Raw genomic sequence first — 8149 nt, 5'->3', positions numbered from 1 at the left:
GGGAGGGGAGCAATAGGGTTCCCAATATTTTTAAGGCAGAGGTGACAAATGCGTGATCTAGGAGAAACATTCTGCAGGGCAGCAGGAACGAACGGGTGTCTACAGATGTGCTTTAGTTACAGTGCAGCTCTATCAGCAAGGATCCAAGTTGCTAAAAAAAATAATAGAAAGATGGGGTGGCTGGAAAGAGTGCTGCTTGCTTGCTTGCTTTCCACTGTTGTTGCCCCAACCTGGGTTGATTTGCCATGCAAACAAACATCATACACCTAACACCCCCCTCATCCCCTTAGCAATACCGGGACACCCCTTCAGGGTTAGCGAGAGGAGAGCCGAAAACCACAGGGCACGACAGTGGCTGCTGGTAGGAGAAGGGGCGAGCTGAGCTGGCTGCAGGAAGAGGGGGGAGTGAGGGAGCAGCCCCTCTGGGATTCCCCCTCCTGGCCTTGTCCAGCAGGAGAAAAGGGGCTCCAGCAGTCTCTGGGAGGGCTCCAAGAACCCCCCAGGAATGCAGCTGTCTCCCCGTCCAGCAGGTCTGGACTATCACTCCCATCAGTCCCAGCCAGCATGGGCAAAGCTCAGGGGCAATGGACGATGTGGATAAGAAAGTGGCGTTCCCTGCGGATCAGGGAACGAGCCTCGGATCCCAGTCCCTGCAGGCAAGGCGGCAGCCCCCGAACCGCTTCCTCGAAAGCAGCAGCAGCAGCAGCAGCAGCAGCAGGGCTGCCCAGACCTTCCGCTTATGCGTTTTATGCGCTTCTTCCTGCAAGGGATCCAAAGGGGCTCACCTAGCCCGCTCCGCGGTCCGTTCTCACGACAGCCCTGCGAGGTAGGCGAGGCTGAGCGGGAGCAGCCAGTCCAGGGCCACCCAGGGGCTTCGCGGCCGGGGGGCGCCCGCCCAGGCACAGCCCCGGCCCAGCACTGTCCTTTGGCGCTCCGCCACCAGAATGGGGGCAACCCCCGAGGGGGGACACCTGGGGCGCCCCACTTCGTGCCCAGCCCAACGCGACCGCGGGGCCCCGGGCAGGATGCCTCCGCGCGCCGCCGCCCGCCCTGCGGCGCTCCCCGAAGTGCGAGCCGGGGGGCAGCCGGGGGGCGCGGCGCCCGTAGGGGGAGGGTCTGTGCTCCCGCTTCCCGGCCCCTCCCCGAGCGCCCCTCCTGAGGCGAGGCCCCCGGCCTACGGCCCCCGGCCACCGGCCCCGGCTCCCGGCCCCGGCCCAGAGCAGCAGCCCTCACCTGCCCGCCCGTCACCTCGCCCGCCGCGGAGCTTCCTCCTCCCCCGCCGCCATCTTCCCCGCCGCCCGCAGAGCGCGGCCGCGCGCGGGGCATTCTGGGCCTCGTAGTCCGGCCCGGCCCGGCCCGGCCCGGCCCGCCGCGTCCGCCGGGGAGCGCAGTCCGCACGCTGCCGCTGCCGCTGCGGCCAGGACGGGGGTGGGCTGCCCGTGCAGGCGGGCGCCCCGCGGAGCCCCTCCGCGGCCCTGCCCGCGACGCGAGTGGGGCGGCTTCCGAGCGGTGGGGACGGGCGCTCCGAGGAGGCCCCGCAGCGGCCGCGGACGCCGCTTTTGCATCGGGGCGGCGGCGCTTTCCCTCCCCGGTCCCGGCGGGCCAGCGAAGCTTTCCTCCCGCCCGCGGCTGCTTCCTCGGACGGCGACGCTCCTCGCCTGGAAAGACCCCCCACGCCCCGCAGAACAGCGCCCCACCTTTGCACGCCCTGAAATGCCTAGGGCAGGACAAACACGCCTACCAAGAAGTCACCGGTAGCTGAAGTTCTCTGATTTTTTTAAATGAAGAAATCTGGGAGGGGATCCAATGGCAGAAGTACCCCAAGGGACAGTTCCAGATAAACCCCCCTCGACAAGCATCGCAGTGCTGCTGAAATGGCCCCAGGAGGGAAACTCAAAAAGACCTCGCCAAATACCTTCCAGGCGCAACCGGATACGCATTTAAAGGAGAAAGTCCTAGGAGTCCAGGCATGGCTGGGTGGTGGAGGACCGAGCCTTTGAATATTAAACCACCATACGGAACACACATTTACCTGTCTGCCCAGTACAGAACAGAAAAGGGGTCGCCCTAACTCCTTTGGGGGAGAGTTCCACAGATGTGGATTTAATGTGCTTAAATCATGTGCCATCCCTGGCTAGAGCAAGCCGAAGGCATGGAGGGAGGGGGTTGATGCAGGCTTACAGCCCTCACAGAGCTCCTGGGCAGCAGCACAGTGGAGCGCCACTCTGGCATGAGGCTGCCAGAGCTTGAGAGGAGCCGCATCCCGTGGCGGAGCCGCAGCGTTGCAAAGGGACAGAGGCCCTGTGTTCCCCGGGCAGGCTGAGTGACAAGGCCTACTCTGGGCCCCGGGAGCCGTGGCCACCTCAGGGCCAACATACAGGGCCGCCCGCGGAGAACCGTTGGGCCAACAGCTGTGGCCAGCAGGTGCCCTGTTTCAAGCAGGAGGCGGGGGACGTTCCTCTGGATGGCTGTGCGGAGCCCGCCAAAACCACGCCACTGCTTTGCAAACCGTCGGCCAAATCCATTCAGTTGTCCCCCTCTGTTGTCAGTGTCCAGTTTTGTATACCAGAACTCGCTTCCACTTGAACGAATTCACATTAACTCCAGTGCACGATTGTGTGAATGTGCTAATGCAGGTGCGGTGTGATGGTTAGTGTGCTGCACTGGGGACGTGGGGGGGGGTCTGTGTTTTGACCCCCACGTGGCTGTGAAGCTCACTGGGTGACTTTGGGCCAGTCACTCCCTCTCAGCGTCCCCTGCCCCACAGGGCTGTTGTGAGAATGAAATGGGGTGGGGGAGCTTTATGCAAACTGCTCTGGCGTCTTCTGCCACTTCAGTCCCTCACTGAAGACTCCGTGCGAACGTGGCGATCATGGGATATCGGGCGGCACTTCTCTCACGGATCAAGAACAAATTGCAGAGAGAGGGAATAAATGGTGATTTCTCCCAAAGGAGGGATGTAAGCCGTGGGCCCAAAAGGACCAGTGTTTTTCAACCTGTTCAGCAGTGGCCTGAAATTCGGAGTGAGCCGTGAAGTGGCCAAGTTTGCTGATGACCCCAAATTAGGGTGGCCAAGGGACGGCGAAAACCAAAAGGGCCTGTGAGGCGCTCCAGAGGCATCTCTGCAAAACTGCGGGGAGGAGCTTCAACATGGCAGATGTAATCCAGTGTAGACAAATGCACACTGGGGCCAAAAACCAGCTTCACGGATACGCTGACGGGGTCTGTGCTAGCAGTGGCTGAGCAAGGAAGGGGATTTGTGGGGAAGTGGGGCGGAGAGCTGGGTGAAAGTATCAACCCAGCGCCGTGAAAAAGGCAAACTCTGCGTCAGGCACAATTGGGGAACGAATTGAAAGCAAAAATGCCTGAATCGTGTTCCCCTCTGCAAATATTTGGTGTGGCAGCACTTAGAATATTGCGCACAGTTCTGGCTGACGTGCCTGGAAGGGGGCGTGGGAAAATGTGCAGGGAACAGGTAAAAGCAATCAAAGGATCGGAGCAGCTCCCCCATGAAGCAGATTTTCAGTAGCTTAGAGGACTGTTTAGCTCAGGAAAAGGGTGAGGGAGGGCAGACTCTGCAGAAGTGCTCAGAATTATGCCCAGGGTGGAGAAAGGGGCAGGGAGACACGCTTCTTCTATAATGCCAGAACCCATGAAGGAGTCATCCCGTGAAGCTGATCGATGGGAGATTCGGGGCTGAGAAAAGGAAGGGCTTCTTCATACACCGCTGTGGTGGCAGCTGCCAATTCAGATGGCTTTCAGAGTGAATTGGGCAAATTCCTGGAGGAGGAGGCCACCCATCCGTGGCTACTAGCCTTGCTGGCCGTTAACAGAGGCGGCCCGCCTGCGTGCCCCGTCGCTGAGGGGCTGAGCAGGGGGTGGTCCTGCACCCATCCTGCTAGGGCGATCCTGTGGGCAGCTGCTTGCCACAGTGGGACGCGAGGGCTGGCCTGGCTGGGCGCCTGGTCTGACCCAGCGGGGCTGTTCTTATCCTTTCCCTGTACATGTCTCATACGCTCACACGTGCACACCTGTGCGCACACCTGTGCTGCAAGCAAGACGGAAGGCCCCCCAGCTCTCTGGAGGAGGCTCTGTGTGGTTACGAGGGTAGCCAGCCCACGCTGGCTTCGGCAAAGAGCAGGCTGCCCCAGGGACATCAGAAAGGCCGTGCTGGCTTTCTTGCAGACGGACTGGGCCTCCGATGCCCCTGCGCTTACGCCTTCCCTGCTCTGCTCCAGATTTCGGCCTTCGGTAGCTTCTGCATAGCAGTGGGAGAGGCTGTGTCGGTGGTCAGATAACGGAGTCGGGGCTCATGAGACACGGGGGACCTTGCGGGTGTTGGGGGGACCATGCGCACTGCCTCTCCAGGGAGCCCTTCCTTCTCATGAGGTGGCCAAAGGATTTGAGTTTCATCTTCAGGATCTGGCCTTCTAAGAGCAGCCAGGGTTGGTCTCCTCTAGGACTGACCGGTTGGATCGCCTTGCGGCCCAAGGGAGTCACAGGAGCTTCTCCAGCAATATCAAGAAATATGGCACGTTAAAAACAGAGTTAACAAGAAGGCTTTAAGAAGTTGTGCGTGTGTGTTTTGTGGATTCAGCCAGTTCCAGAGAGTGGAAACAGCGGACAGTGGCCACGAGATGGCGATCTTGCTCCCTCGTAGCTCCCGCTGCCGGTGCGCTGTGTCTCCCTGCGGGCAGCCGGTTTCTGGTGGCGGAGTATTCTGCTGCCGCAGCCCCTTTGGCGGGGGGCTCACGCCTCCGGGCTGGTGTGGGGGTCGCACCTGTGCTGTCAAAGGGAATTCCGACAAATCTTGGCTTTTCACGCACCGGCCTTGCAAGCCCAACCAAAGCAAAAGTCACTTGTGCAAAACCCTCCGAGAGGTTTGGATGCCGCCCCACGGCGAGTGGCTGTCTGGGCGGGGCTAGATCCGACTGCCCCGGCGCGGGTCCTCGTTCAGACGACGCAATGTGGAAAGGACCTGGGGCAGGGGCCTCCATGGCCAGGCAGGACTGTGGCCTGCCTGAGCCACGGCAGCTTCTCCACCGTTTTAGGGTCACACCAGGGCAAAAGCCAGCCCAGCACTTCTGTTTGGGGTGCAGTGCCGGTACGGAACTGCCCCCTGTCCTGCTTCTCTGCCCCACCAACTCGGTGGGGAGAGATGGACAGATGTGGCTTCTTGCAATAGATGGACTCAGCTTTCCTAACCAGGATTGTCCCTTCTGGCCTTCCTCAAGCCGGTGCCCACCAGACTGAACTCCCACAATTCCCAGACAGGCATGGGCTACTCTGGAGTTGCGCCCCAACACATCTGTGCTTGGGGAAGGCCGGTCTGTCCCAGGGGGCTGCACTCCGCGTGTCCTTTACCTCCCCTATTCACATAACCGGTTTCACCAGGACCATGTGCTTGCGGGGCGTGTGTGTTGGCCACTGAGCGAAGGCCCCCTCACTGGGACCCCGGGCTTGATTTAACGTCCATTCTTGTCCAGGACAGCCTTGTTCTGATTCGGAGCAAGGCCAGCCCCTCAACCACACCTGGCATCCCGCCTTGCAGCCATCCCCTTTCCAAAAGTGGTGGTCCTCGGCACCCCTCCCAGTGCCCCATAGTGGCTCAAGAGGCTGCGCATGATCCTGCTGGCAACGTGGCCACAGAGGGCATCATGGCCTGAACGGGAAGTCCCCTGTGGCATCGGGCAAAGGGCAAAGGTCACTTGGGGTCCTTCCTGCCAGGCTCCTTGCAGATGAGCCGCCCGGGCCAGGAAAAGCTGGTGCACGGAGGAAGGGCGTGTGAAGAGGAGGAGGCGGCTTGAGAAAGGACAAGCGAGAGGATGCATTTATCAAGCCCAACTGCATGTGCCAGCTTTCAGTCCAAGGGTCTCCATGGCAACCCGGAAGGAGTGACAAGCCATAGACCAATGCAGTGCAAAGCAACGGGTGCTGGATGGAAAGTGCAGTGTCTGCACAGGCAGCAGCAACTAGCTCTAAATTGGGCAAGCAAGATGGCGCACAGCAAGGGCCCAAATGATGCTAATGGGTGCCATCCCAGAGAAGCCCCCGTCCTGAGAAGCTGCCCTGTGCCAGTTGGCCTGCTTGTCCACTCGGCCCAGTTGGCTCCACGGAAGCAGCAGGCCAGGGCGTCAAGCTGAGGGCAACCTTTCCTGGTGCTCGCTCGCTCGCTGGCGGTGCAGCCTCTCCCTCGACCGCAGGCACGGCCCAAGTGGAACTTGAACTCACGGCCACCTCCCTGGAGGCTGCTGTCCTTCGGGCCACTGGGTCATTCACCCGGGTTGCCACTCCCTGGAGACACTTCAAGCAGGGTGTTGGCCGATGTGAAGGCAGATGAGCCTTCAGCTGCCCTGGGCACCTGTGCCCCAAACCTCCGCTTTAATGGTGCCCGACAGCAAGTGGAGCATCTGCGCACTTGGTTTCAGCGATGGTCAAGTGCGTTCTGCCAAGCAGGATCAGGACTTTGGCTCACAAAGTTGCTGATTAGTCAAAGAAAGGCTTGGACCACCCAAGAGCAGGGAGGGAGCCAGACCGGGGGGGCGGGGGGCAGGCAGAAGCTGGAAAGATTTGGAGCTGCAGGGGGTCCTTGTGTGGACTGTGACCACAGCAGCTATGGGGGAGAAAGCATCAAGCGATGTTTACTTGGTGCTGAAGTCACAAAGTCCACTTAGTCGGAGCCTTAACCATAACAGCCTCACTGTATATTCTCAGAGCTGGGGAGTCGAGATTATTTGCTCGTCTCCTCCTGCCAGAAGTCGCAGGGGCTGGTCCAGGAGCCCAGCTGGAACCTTTGCATCTCCCGATTCTAGGAGCCTAATTCAACTGTCTGTCTCCAACCCGCTCCCCCCGCATTTCATTTTTGGACTGTAACTGTGCAAACATCATAATTTCAGCATCAAGTAAACATTATTCCCTTCCTGTTTGTCCACCCAAACCTGCTTTTTGTAACATCATGCTGGATGCTGAGGCCTGCAGATCCCGAAGGCTTGTACCTGTTTGGGCTGGTCTAGTGAAAAGAAGGCCCAGGTGTGAATGATCTCAAGAGCAGCCTGGCCGGTGGGTCTTTGGAAATGCTGGGTGGCTTTTGCTGAGAAGGTGTGGGGGCTTTGCAGGTGGAACGCCTCCTATGCAGAGGTGCTGCCTCGCCAGGGGACTGCAGAGAGCAGCCCGGAGCAGCCCTTCCACCGGCAGAAAGCCGACTTCTCGGGGCGCTTGTTCCCTCCCCAAATAAAAATGCTGCCCACGACCCAGGTGGGACTTGAACCCACAATCCCCAGCTCCGGAGGCTGATGCCTTATCCATTAGGCCACTGGGCCTTGGCTGCTGGGCTTGGGTGATACTGTATAAACACAAGAGCAATCAGGACAGAAGCCGCACCCCGGGCATGTGGGGGGTGAGAGTTGCCCCTCACTTCCAGCAGATTCCCAGTTGCCCCCCACCTCCAGCAGATTCCCAGTGGAAAGGAAAAACTGGAGCAGAGCCAGCAAACCTCTTTTATTACAGCTGGCAAACGACCTACAGTTAATTTCAGAAAGGGTGGGGCCTGCTATTATTGGTTTGAAGATTATGGTGATGCGGGGGGGGGGAGGGCTGCACGAGGTTGCTGCGGCAAAAGCAACCTTCTGCGATTGACGTCTGATTGACGTGTGTCTCCTTCAAAGCTGCACTGACCCCTCGGCTGCCTGCGTTCACTAAGTAGCCCTTGCAGGCGGCCGCTTCCTGCCCCCGAGCGTTCACGGGCTGCTCTTCCACTGGGGGGTGGCTGGGGGGTGGTGGGTGCATGGAGCGCCTGTGCACGGGGCGGGGGTACATCTGGGTGCCCCCTGTGCCCACGAGGCGCCGGAACGTGGCAGGTCTCCACCACAGGGTTAGCTCTTTGACACGTGCGGGCCGGCGAAGCTTTTCCACAAATCCTCGCGTGGCCACGGCTGAGGCGCCTGCTTGGGCCCCGCAATCCAGCCTTCGCCCAGGGCGGCCGCCTTGCTCACCTCGGTCTCCACCCGGGAGCTGCGTGACAGACGACGCGAAACTGCGGGCAGCTGGCGAGTTTCTGAGGAACATTGGACGAGGTGGACCTTGGCCTCATTCGGGGAAAACCACTTACGGTTCGGGAAGAAGTGCTAACGTTCAGGACCTCTTAACGCAA

General features: G+C 60.3%; 1 protein-coding gene and 1 non-coding gene across 4 annotated transcripts in view; both read right to left on the bottom strand.

The window, feature by feature from the left end:
• The window catches only part of LOC123035278 (protein EFR3 homolog A), a 36657-nt gene extending 35362 nt beyond the window's left edge, over positions 1–1295 (bottom strand). For 2 of the 3 annotated variants that reach the window (XM_044453273.1, XM_044453276.1), the window contains exon 1: positions 1234–1295. The gene's annotated coding sequence lies outside the window, so the exon portion shown is untranslated. The remainder of the gene's footprint in view (positions 1–1233) is intronic. The other variant, XM_044453275.1, reaches the window with a different exon arrangement.
• Positions 1296–7246: 5951 nt separating this feature from the next.
• On the bottom strand, positions 7247–7319 carry TRNAR-CCG. Its single transcript has one exon. It is a non-coding gene; the product is annotated as a tRNA-Arg (tRNA).
• Between the last annotated feature and the right edge of the window lie 830 nt (positions 7320–8149).

Source organism: Varanus komodoensis, unplaced genomic scaffold (genome assembly GCF_004798865.1).
Source record: "Varanus komodoensis strain SLA01 unplaced genomic scaffold, ASM479886v1 scaffold78, whole genome shotgun sequence".
Taxonomy (NCBI): domain Eukaryota; kingdom Metazoa; phylum Chordata; class Lepidosauria; order Squamata; family Varanidae; genus Varanus; species Varanus komodoensis.
Note: the sequence above shows the minus strand (reverse complement) of the source record. Positions and strands in the feature narration are given on the sequence as shown.